The sequence below is a fragment of the Anomaloglossus baeobatrachus genome, chromosome 6, assembly GCF_048569485.1.
Source record: "Anomaloglossus baeobatrachus isolate aAnoBae1 chromosome 6, aAnoBae1.hap1, whole genome shotgun sequence".
Taxonomy (NCBI): Eukaryota; Metazoa; Chordata; class Amphibia; order Anura; family Aromobatidae; genus Anomaloglossus; species Anomaloglossus baeobatrachus.
In genome coordinates this window covers 82920253-82929554 of record NC_134358.1, presented here as the reverse complement: position 1 = coordinate 82929554, position 9302 = coordinate 82920253, and positions in this window count along the sequence as shown.

Below are 9302 nucleotides of genomic sequence, written 5' to 3'. Positions count from 1 at the left end.
CAGGGTGGCAGCACCTGGTACTCTATTATGTGTAGGTTTTACTCATTGTGCTTCACTTCGTGCTTCTGTTCCTGTTAGACCCCCTTCACATGTCTGTGATTCCGGTACGTTGTCCATTTTCACACGTACCGGAGACACGGACATATCCAGACCCACATGCATGTCTGTGTGTTACACACAAAACAAGTTTTCTCTGGCAGCACTGATGTCACACGGTCCACACACTGACGTGATCCGTGTGACATCAGTGTGGCACATAATGGAGAAAACAAGTGTCTATGAAAAAATTATTTTCTATACTCACCTGTCTTCGGCGCTGCTGTCTTCGGCGCTCCTGTCACTTGCTCCAGGGCCCGCTCATTAAGCTTATGAATATTCAGTGCACTGTGGAACCAGAAGCAGCGCCAGAGACAGCAACACCCAAGATGGCAGCACCACGGCCAGCTGCGCCAGGGACAGGTGAGTAAAAAGTTCCTGATCTCCATGTGCTATCACGGATAGCACACGAAGATCACACGTTTGCTAAAATCACCACACACGGATGGCCATATGCACCTTCAACACAGATTCTGAAACGCATGCATTTCTTCGGCGCTCCATTGGGAGACCCAGACGATTGGGTGTATAGCTACTGCCTCCGGAGGCCACACAAAGCATTACACTAAAAAGTGTAAGGCCCCTCCCCTTCTGGCTATACACCCCCCGTGGGATCACGGGCTGCTCAGTTTTCAAGCTTTGTGCGAAGGAGGTCAGACATCCACGCATAGCTCCACTGTTTAGTCAGCAGTAGCTGCTGACTATATCGGATGGAAGAAAAGAGGGCCCATGCTAAAGGGCCCCCAGCATGCTCCCTTCTCACCCCACTCTTGTTGGCGGTGTTTGTTAAGGTTGAGGTACCCATTGCGGGTACGGAGGCTGGAGCCCACATGCTGTTTTCCTTCCCCATCCCCCTGAGGGCTCTGGTGAAGTGGGATCTTACCGGCCTCCAGGCTCTGAGGCCGGGCTCCATCCACAGACCCGGAGATCCTGCTGGATACGGAGCTAGGTACGGTCAGGGACAAGGCCCTGCAACATTCAGGTACTCTGTGTCCCCGTACAGACAGGCACAGACACACTCCAGCGTTGCTGGGTGTTCTAGTGCGCCGGGGACAGTAGCGCTGCGCGCTTGGGTTATACTCACTGCAGCTTAGCTGAGTGAGTTTATGTGTGGGGAACTACCGCGCCGGCCGCCCCCGGGGACTGCGGCGCGGCTGAGACTTGTGGTGCGCCGGGGACTTCGCGCCGACCGTGCTTTTACGACGGCAGCGCTTATAAATCTAGTCCCCGGCTTCTGCGGCCTAGTTACGTTTCGTTCCCGCCCCCAGCCCTGTCAGTCAGGGAAGGGGAGAGACGCTGTACAATAGTCAGCGCCGAGGGCTGGAGTCTTATTTACATACTCCAGCCCTCTCACTGGGCACAGTGGGACGCCAGTTTCCCGCTCTTTGTCTGCAGCACGCCCACGGCCCGCCCCTCTTCACAGGACGCCGGCAGCCATTCCTGCACGCAGTCTGAGCTGGAGAACGGACATAGCCCTGGGAGACCCAGACAGGGGATTCTGGCGACCACACACCCGCTGTTAAGCGGGCGGTAAGCAGCACCTAGGTGCTGACCCCACTAGGGCCACAGTGTTGTTTTGTGTACTTTTGTCTGTACCTATATATTGCACTGTACGGTCGCTTCTTGGCTTATACCCCTATATTGCTCTGAGGAGACAACAGCATGTCATCCGCAAAAAGCAAGGGTGCCAAGGCACAGGCTTTATATGCTGCCTGTACCGCATGTGGGGCTGATCTACCGGCAGGTTCCACTGACCCCCATTGTGTGCAATGTTCGGTCCCTGTGCCACTTCGTCAGCCGGAGTCTATGCTAGTAGTGGCCCAGGCAGAGACGCCTGTGAACCCTGCCCCGGTGACGGGGTCAGAGTTTGCAGTTTTTGCTGATAAGATGTCTGTGACTATGACAAAAATTCTAGAAACTTTGCAGTCCAGGCCGGTCACTCAGACCATGGGCACTGTTGATTCAATGTTCCCCGGGTCCCCTCAGTTGGAACTAATCCGTGCTCCAAGGGGGTCCCAGGCATCACAGGCTGAAGGCTCTGACTCGGACGACAGTCCCATGCAGCCTAAGCGAGCTCGCTGGGAGAGACCCTCGGCGTCATCACGCTGGTCAGGGTCTCAGCGAGAGGATTCTCTGTATGATGAGACAGAGCTAGGTGATCAGGAGTCTAATCCTGAGACCGCTCTCAACCTGGATACCCCTGATGGTGACGCCATGGTGAATGATCTTATAGCGGCCATCAATAGACTGCTGGATATTTCTCCTCCAGCGGAGGAGGCAGCAGCACAGCAGGAGAAATTCCATTTCAGGTATCCCAAGCGTAAATTGAGTACTTTTCTGGACCACGCTGACTTCAGAGAAGCAGTCCAGAAACACCATGCTTATCCAGATAAGCGTTTCTCCAAACGTCTTAAGGATACACGTTATCCCTTTCCCCCTGACGTGGTCAAACGCTGGACCCAGTGTCCAAAGGTGGACCCCCCAATCTCCAGGCTTGCGGCTAGATCCATAGTTGCAGTGGAAGATGGGGCTTCACTTAAAGATGCCAATGACAGACAGATGGACCTTTGGTTGAAATCTGTCTATGAAGCTATCGGCGCGTCGTTTGCTCCAGCATTCGCAGCCGTGTGGGCACTCCAAGCTATTTCAGCTGGTCTGGCGCAGGTGGACTCTGTCATACGTCCATCAGTGCCGCAAGTGGCGTCCTTGACCTCGCAAATGTCTGCGTTTGCGACTTACGCTATCAATGCGGTCTTGGACTCTACCAGCCGTACGTCAATGGCGTCCGCCAACTCGGTGGTTTTACGCAGAGCCTTATGGTTAAAGGAATGGAAAGCAGATTCTGCTTCCAAAAAATGCTTAACCAGTTTGCCATTATCTCAAGACAGACTGTTTGGTGAGCAATTGGCTGAAATCATTAAACAGTCCAAGGGTAAGGACTCTTCCTTACCCCAGCCCAGATCAAGCAAACCTCAACAGTGGAGGGGACAGTCGAGGTTTCGGTCCTTTCGAGGTTCGGGCAGGGCCCAATTCTCCTCGTCCAAAAGGACTCAGAAGGAGCAGAGGAGCTCAGATTCCTGGCGGGCTCACTCACGCCCAAAGAAAGCAGCCGGAGGAACCGCTTCCAAGCCGGCTGCCTCATGACTTTCGGCCTCCTCTCTCCGCATCCTCGGTCGGTGGCAGGCTCTCCCGCTTTTGCGACATTTGGCTGCCACAGGTCAAGGACCGGTGGGTAACAGACATTTTGTCTCACGGGTACCGGATAGAGTTCAGTTCTCGTCCTCCGCCTCGGTTCTTCAGAACTTCCCCACATCCCGACCGAGCCGATGCTCTTCTGCAGGCGGTGTGCTCTCTAAGGGCAGAAGGAGTGGTGATCCCTGTTCCTCTTCAGGAACGAGGTCAAGGTTTTTACTCCAATCTGTTTGTGGTGCCAAAAAAGGACGGCTCTTTCCGTCCTGTTCTGGACCTAAAACTGCTCAACAAGCACGTGAAAACCAGGCGGTTCCGGATGGAATCTCTCCGCTCCGTCATTGCCTCGATGTCTCAAGGAGATTTCCTAGCATCAATAGACATCAAAGATGCTTATCTCCACGTGCCGATTGCTCCAGAGCACCAGCGTTTTCTACGCTTCATTATAGGAGACGAACACCTTCAGTTCGTAGCCCTGCCATTTGGTCTGGCGACAGCCCCACGGGTTTTCACCAAGGTCATGGCAGCAGTGGTAGCAGTCTTGCACTCTCAGGGACACTCGGTGATCCCTTACTTGGACGATCTACTGGTCAAGGCACCCTCTCAAGAGGCATGCCAACACAGCCTGAACGTTGCGCTGGAGACTCTCCAGACTTTCGGGTGGATCATCAACTTTTCAAAGTCAAATCTGTCACCGACCCAATCACTAACATATCTTGGCATGGAGTTTCATACTCTCTCAGCGATAGTGAAGCTTCCGATGGACAAGCAGCGTTCACTACAGACAGGGGTGCACTCTCTCCTTCAAGGCCAGTCGCACCCCTTAAGACGCCTCATGCACTTCCTGGGGAAGATGGTGGCAGCAATGGAGGCAGTCCCGTTTGCGCAGTTTCATCTGCGCCCACTTCAATGGGACATTCTCCGCCAATGGGACGGGAAGTCGACGTCCTTAGACAGGAAAGTCTACCTTTCCCAGACGGCCAAGGACTCTCTTCAATGGTGGCTTCTTCCCACCTCATTATCACAAGGAAGGTCCTTCCTACCCCCATCCTGGGCGGTGGTCACGACAGACGCGAGTCTGTCAGGGTGGGGAGCAGTTTTTCTCCACCACAGGGCTCAGGGTACGTGGACTCAGCAGGAGTCCACCCTTCAGAACAATGTTCTGGAAATCAGGGCAGTGTATCTTGCCCTACAAGCCTTCCAGCAGTGGCTGGAAGGAAAGCAGATCCGAATTCAGTCGGACAACTCCACAGCGGTGGCATACATCAACCACCAAGGCGGGACACGCAGTCGGCAAGCCTTCCAGGAAGTCCGGCGGATTCTGATGTGGGTGGAAGCCACGGCCTCCACCATATCCGCAGTTCACATCCCCGGCGTAGAAAACTGGGAAGCAGACTTCCTCAGTCGCCAGGGTATGGACGCAGGGGAATGGTCCCTTCACCCGGACGTGTTTCAGGAAATCTGTCGCCGCTGGGGAAGGCCGGACGTCGACCTAATGGCGTCCCGGCACAACAACAAGGTCCCAACTTTCATGGCACGGTCTCGCGATCACAGAGCTCTGGCGGCAGACGCCTTAGTGCAAGATTGGTCGCAGTTCCAGCTGCCCTATGTGTTTCCCCCTCTGGCGCTCTTGCCCAGAGTGCTACGCAAGATCAGGTCCGATTGCCGCCGCGTCTTGCTCGTCGCTCCAGACTGGCCGAGGAGGTCGTGGTATCCGGATCTGTGGCATCTCACGGTCGGCCAACCGTGGGCGCTACCAGACCGGCCAGACTTACTGTCACAAGGGCCGTTTTTCCATCTGAATTCTACGGCCCTGAACCTGACTGTGTGGCCATTGAGTCCTGGATACTAGCATCTTCAGGATTATCTCAAGGGGTCGTGGCCACCATGAGGCAGGCTAGGAAGCCCACGTCTGCTAAGATCTACCACAGAACGTGGAAGATTTTCTTATCCTGGTGCTCGGCACAGGGAGTGTCCCCCTGGCCATTTGCATTGCCTACTTTTCTTTCCTTCCTGCAATCTGGTTTGGAAAAAGGCTTATCGCTCGGCTCCCTTAAAGGGCAAGTCTCAGCGCTATCGGTATTTTTTCAAAAGCGTCTAGCACGACTTCCTCAGGTACGCACGTTCCTGCAGGGGGTTTGTCACATCGTCCCTCCGTACAAACGGCCGTTAGATCCATGGGATCTGAACAGGGTACTAGTTGCTCTCCAGAAGCCGCCCTTCGAGCCTCTGAGGGATGTTTCACTTTCTCGACTCTCACAGAAAGTGGCCTTTCTGGTAGCGGTCACGTCTCTTCGGAGGGTATCCGAGCTGGCAGCGCTGTCATCCAAAGCTCCCTTCCTGGTTTTTCACCAGGACAAGGTAGTGCTGCGCCCGATTCAGGAGTTTCTCCCTAAGGTGGTATCCTCTTTTCATCTCAATCAGGATATCTCCTTGCCTTCCTTTTGTCCTCATCCAGTTCATCGGTATGAAAAGGATTTGCATTTGTTGGATCTCGTGAGAGCACTCAGAATCTACATTTCCCGCACGGCGCCCCTGCGCCGCTCGGATGCACTCTTTGTCCTTGTCGCTGGTAAGCGCAAAGGATCGCAGGCTTCCAAATCCACCCTGGCTCGATGGATCAAGGAACCGATTCTTGAAGCCTACCGTTCTGCTGGGCTTCCGGTTCCATCAGGGCTGAAGGCCCATTCTACCAGAGCCGTGGGTGCGTCCTGGGCATTACGACACCAGGCTACGGCTCAACAGGTGTGCCAGGCAGCTACCTGGTCGAGTCTGCACACTTTCACCAAACATTATCAGGTGCATACCTACGCTTCGGCGGACGCCAGCCTAGGTAGAAGAGTCCTGCAGGCGGCGGTTGCCTCCTCGTAGGGGAGGGCTGTTTTGCAGCTCTAACTTGAGGTATTAATTTACCCACCCAGGGACTGCTTTTGGACGTCCCAATCGTCTGGGTCTCCCAATGGAGCGCCGAAGAAGAAGGGAATTTTGTTACTTACCGTAAATTCCTTTTCTTCTAGCTCCAATTGGGAGACCCAGCAACCGCCCTGTTTCCTTCGGGATTTTTGTTTTTTTCGGGTACACATGTTGTTCATGTTGAACGGTTTCAGTTCTCCGATGTTACTTCGGATTGAATTTGTTTAAACCAGTTATTGGCTTTCCTCCTTCTTGCTTTAGCACTAAAACTGAGCAGCCCGTGATCCCACGGGGGGTGTATAGCCAGAAGGGGAGGGGCCTTACACTTTTTAGTGTAATGCTTTGTGTGGCCTCCGGAGGCAGTAGCTATACACCCAATCGTCTGGGTCTCCCAATTGGAGCTAGAAGAAAAGGAATTTACGGTAAGTAACAAAATTCCCTTCTTTTATCACGGACGTGTGAAGGGGCCATAGAGAAGTGATCATATGTTATCGGACACATAGGCAGTATATTGCAGTAAACATTGCATGTGTTTTAACATGCAGCAGACAATGAGTAAAGCAGCAGTAAGCATTCATGACCACCAGTAGTCTAATGCTGTAGCACAGCCAAATCCGACCACAGAGGTGAATAAGCGCTCGGGAGCGAAGATAAGAGCTCAATGTAACTGCAAACTACTCTGCTCAATAGTGTTTGTAGTTTAAGCCAAGATTCACATGTCTTGAACTGATTTTCATCCGTTTTTGATCTGCAGGGCCATTTTTCCATGCTGTATGTCACCTATTTTTCTTGTAGGAGAAAAAAAATATTGATTAATGTTTGTTTTTTTTTAATGTTTATTGTATGTTATGTTTTAACAATAGAAGCAACAATAAAGTCAAATACATTGTCATACGATCTGCTAATGTGACGCCCTGGCAAAACCAGGTAGTCACAAATAGTTCACATCCTCCTTGTTACCATCACAACCCACACTTTGGCATGACACACAGCCATAAAACCCTAGTCACCCCCTCATGATAATAAGGACACACCAGTGGGTGGGATCAGGCGCATGAGAACGCTCACGTAGGGGTCCTGAGGTGTCGGAGGCGGGAACAAGTCAGTCAGTCGGTCAGATCTGTGGAGAGTTCAAGTTGAAGTGGTGACAGTTGATCTGTGGAGAGCTTACTGCAGTGTAGTCAGGGGTAGTGGCCCTTAGACTACTTGGCTAGGTGCCAGACTGTGAACAGAGCCACAGGTGACGGAGATCCGGTCACGGGAGACCTAAAGTGGACCGGGGCAGGGTTGTAGCCCGCTGGTGCTGACAGCGGGAATCCAGTCCGGAGGCCGTGCACAGGCTGGGTGCCTGGACCCTAGGGCGAGGAAGGTTGCAAGCTCCTCGCCAATTAACCAGCTGGGGACAAGGTTCCAGACATTGTCCCAATTTACTGAACAGAGTGAAACGGAAGTCCAATGCGGGGAATAGGCAGTCTTCCAAGAACCCACTAAAATCCCAAGGATCAGCTTTCGCGGGCCACAGCTCCCAACACAAATAGAACCGGGAGTGGACTTCTCCGTTCCATGTGAAGTCGTCCAAAAGAGAAGGAAACACGAAGTGCAGGAGGAAGGGTTATCTGCTCATCAACCTGGGTGTGGGACCCGAATGCACCCTCCAAAGGCAGCCGGCCACTGGCAACTTGGTTTACTACTGGACTCGTGTGAAATTAATGAACTGTGAGTACATCATTGTCCCCCGCTCTGGTCCGGCGCGCCACCTCCAGCAGCCATCACTCCCGTATTCGACCCCTGGGGCTACACCTCCCCTACTTGTGGAGGGGATCCCATCTTGTTGCCCCGCTCCATCAGCCCCGGGCGCCCCATCAACAGGCAGCGGCGGTGCCAACATCCGTCACCGCAACCCACGGGTGGCGTCACAGACAACCTCCCTTGTAAATATCCCCTTTCCGACGGTTGTGAGGACGGGCGGCCGTGGGTGCCCGGGTCTGGTCACCACTCGAGCTGCAGCAGCGAACCCGGATCCGAGCAGCCCCCGAGAGAGAGGGCAGCGGACCCCGCGCGCAACATTAACATATTGAAACAATGAACATACAAAGAAAAGAGCACTGAGCACAATAAGGGGGGAGGGGGACAAGACCAAAAATGAAAAACCTGGAGTCTAGTCCACCACACGTGCAAAGTCACCTCTGTAATCACATTCACAAAGCAATTAGTGGAATATAGGTTTTTTTTTTTTTTGCACAAACCATATAGATAATGGATGTGTCACATGTGTGCTAAGAAAACCCAGAAACTGATGGACCAAACTGAATTGGGCCTAAGGGAATGTGCCCATGTTGTAGAACTGCATCTCATGATTGAGAAAAAAATGTGCGGTTTTTTTTTTTTGCCGCTGGTTTGCATTTTTTCATGCAGTTCTTTTTATAATGCATTGAGATAGAAAAAGCAGTGAAACAATTGACAAGTCAATTCTTTAGTGCAGATTTCTTTATTTCTGCACAAAATAAAGCTCAATGTGTGCACTGCAAGAAAAAAATGCATAAAAAAAAGCGCAGCGTGTGCACACAGACTTAGTGTTTGGGACAGGGTTTTTCCTGCAGCTGTACAGATTTCCTCCTGCAAGGCCCCAATCCATATAATTTTCATTTCCAGTAAAATCCTTTGGTGCATGTTCACACTGTGGGGGGTTTTTGGGCATTTTTGAGCAGTTTCACTCTTAAAATACCAAGAAAAAGCCCTCAAAAGACTCCTATTAATTTCTCTGCAAAAATCCACCGGCTGTTCATATATTTAGGCTTTTCAGCTTGTTTTCAATGCTTTAGTCTTTCAAAAATCGGCCAAGGGTTTAATAGAAGTATTTTTCAGGGATTTTCCTCACACAAAATCCTTTGTCATAGAAGTCAATGGAAAGGAAAAATAAACACCCGGAAGACGCCTGGGCCCTTTGTTAATGTTTTCTTCCTAAAAGTAACAAAATGCTGGTTCATTGCTGGATTAAAAAAAAACAAACAAACAAACAAAAACCCCAATAAATGCAAAAAAAGTCCCCCGGATTACAAAATTCCAAGCAAAAGGCTCCAGAAGAAAAAAAAATGGACGTTTTT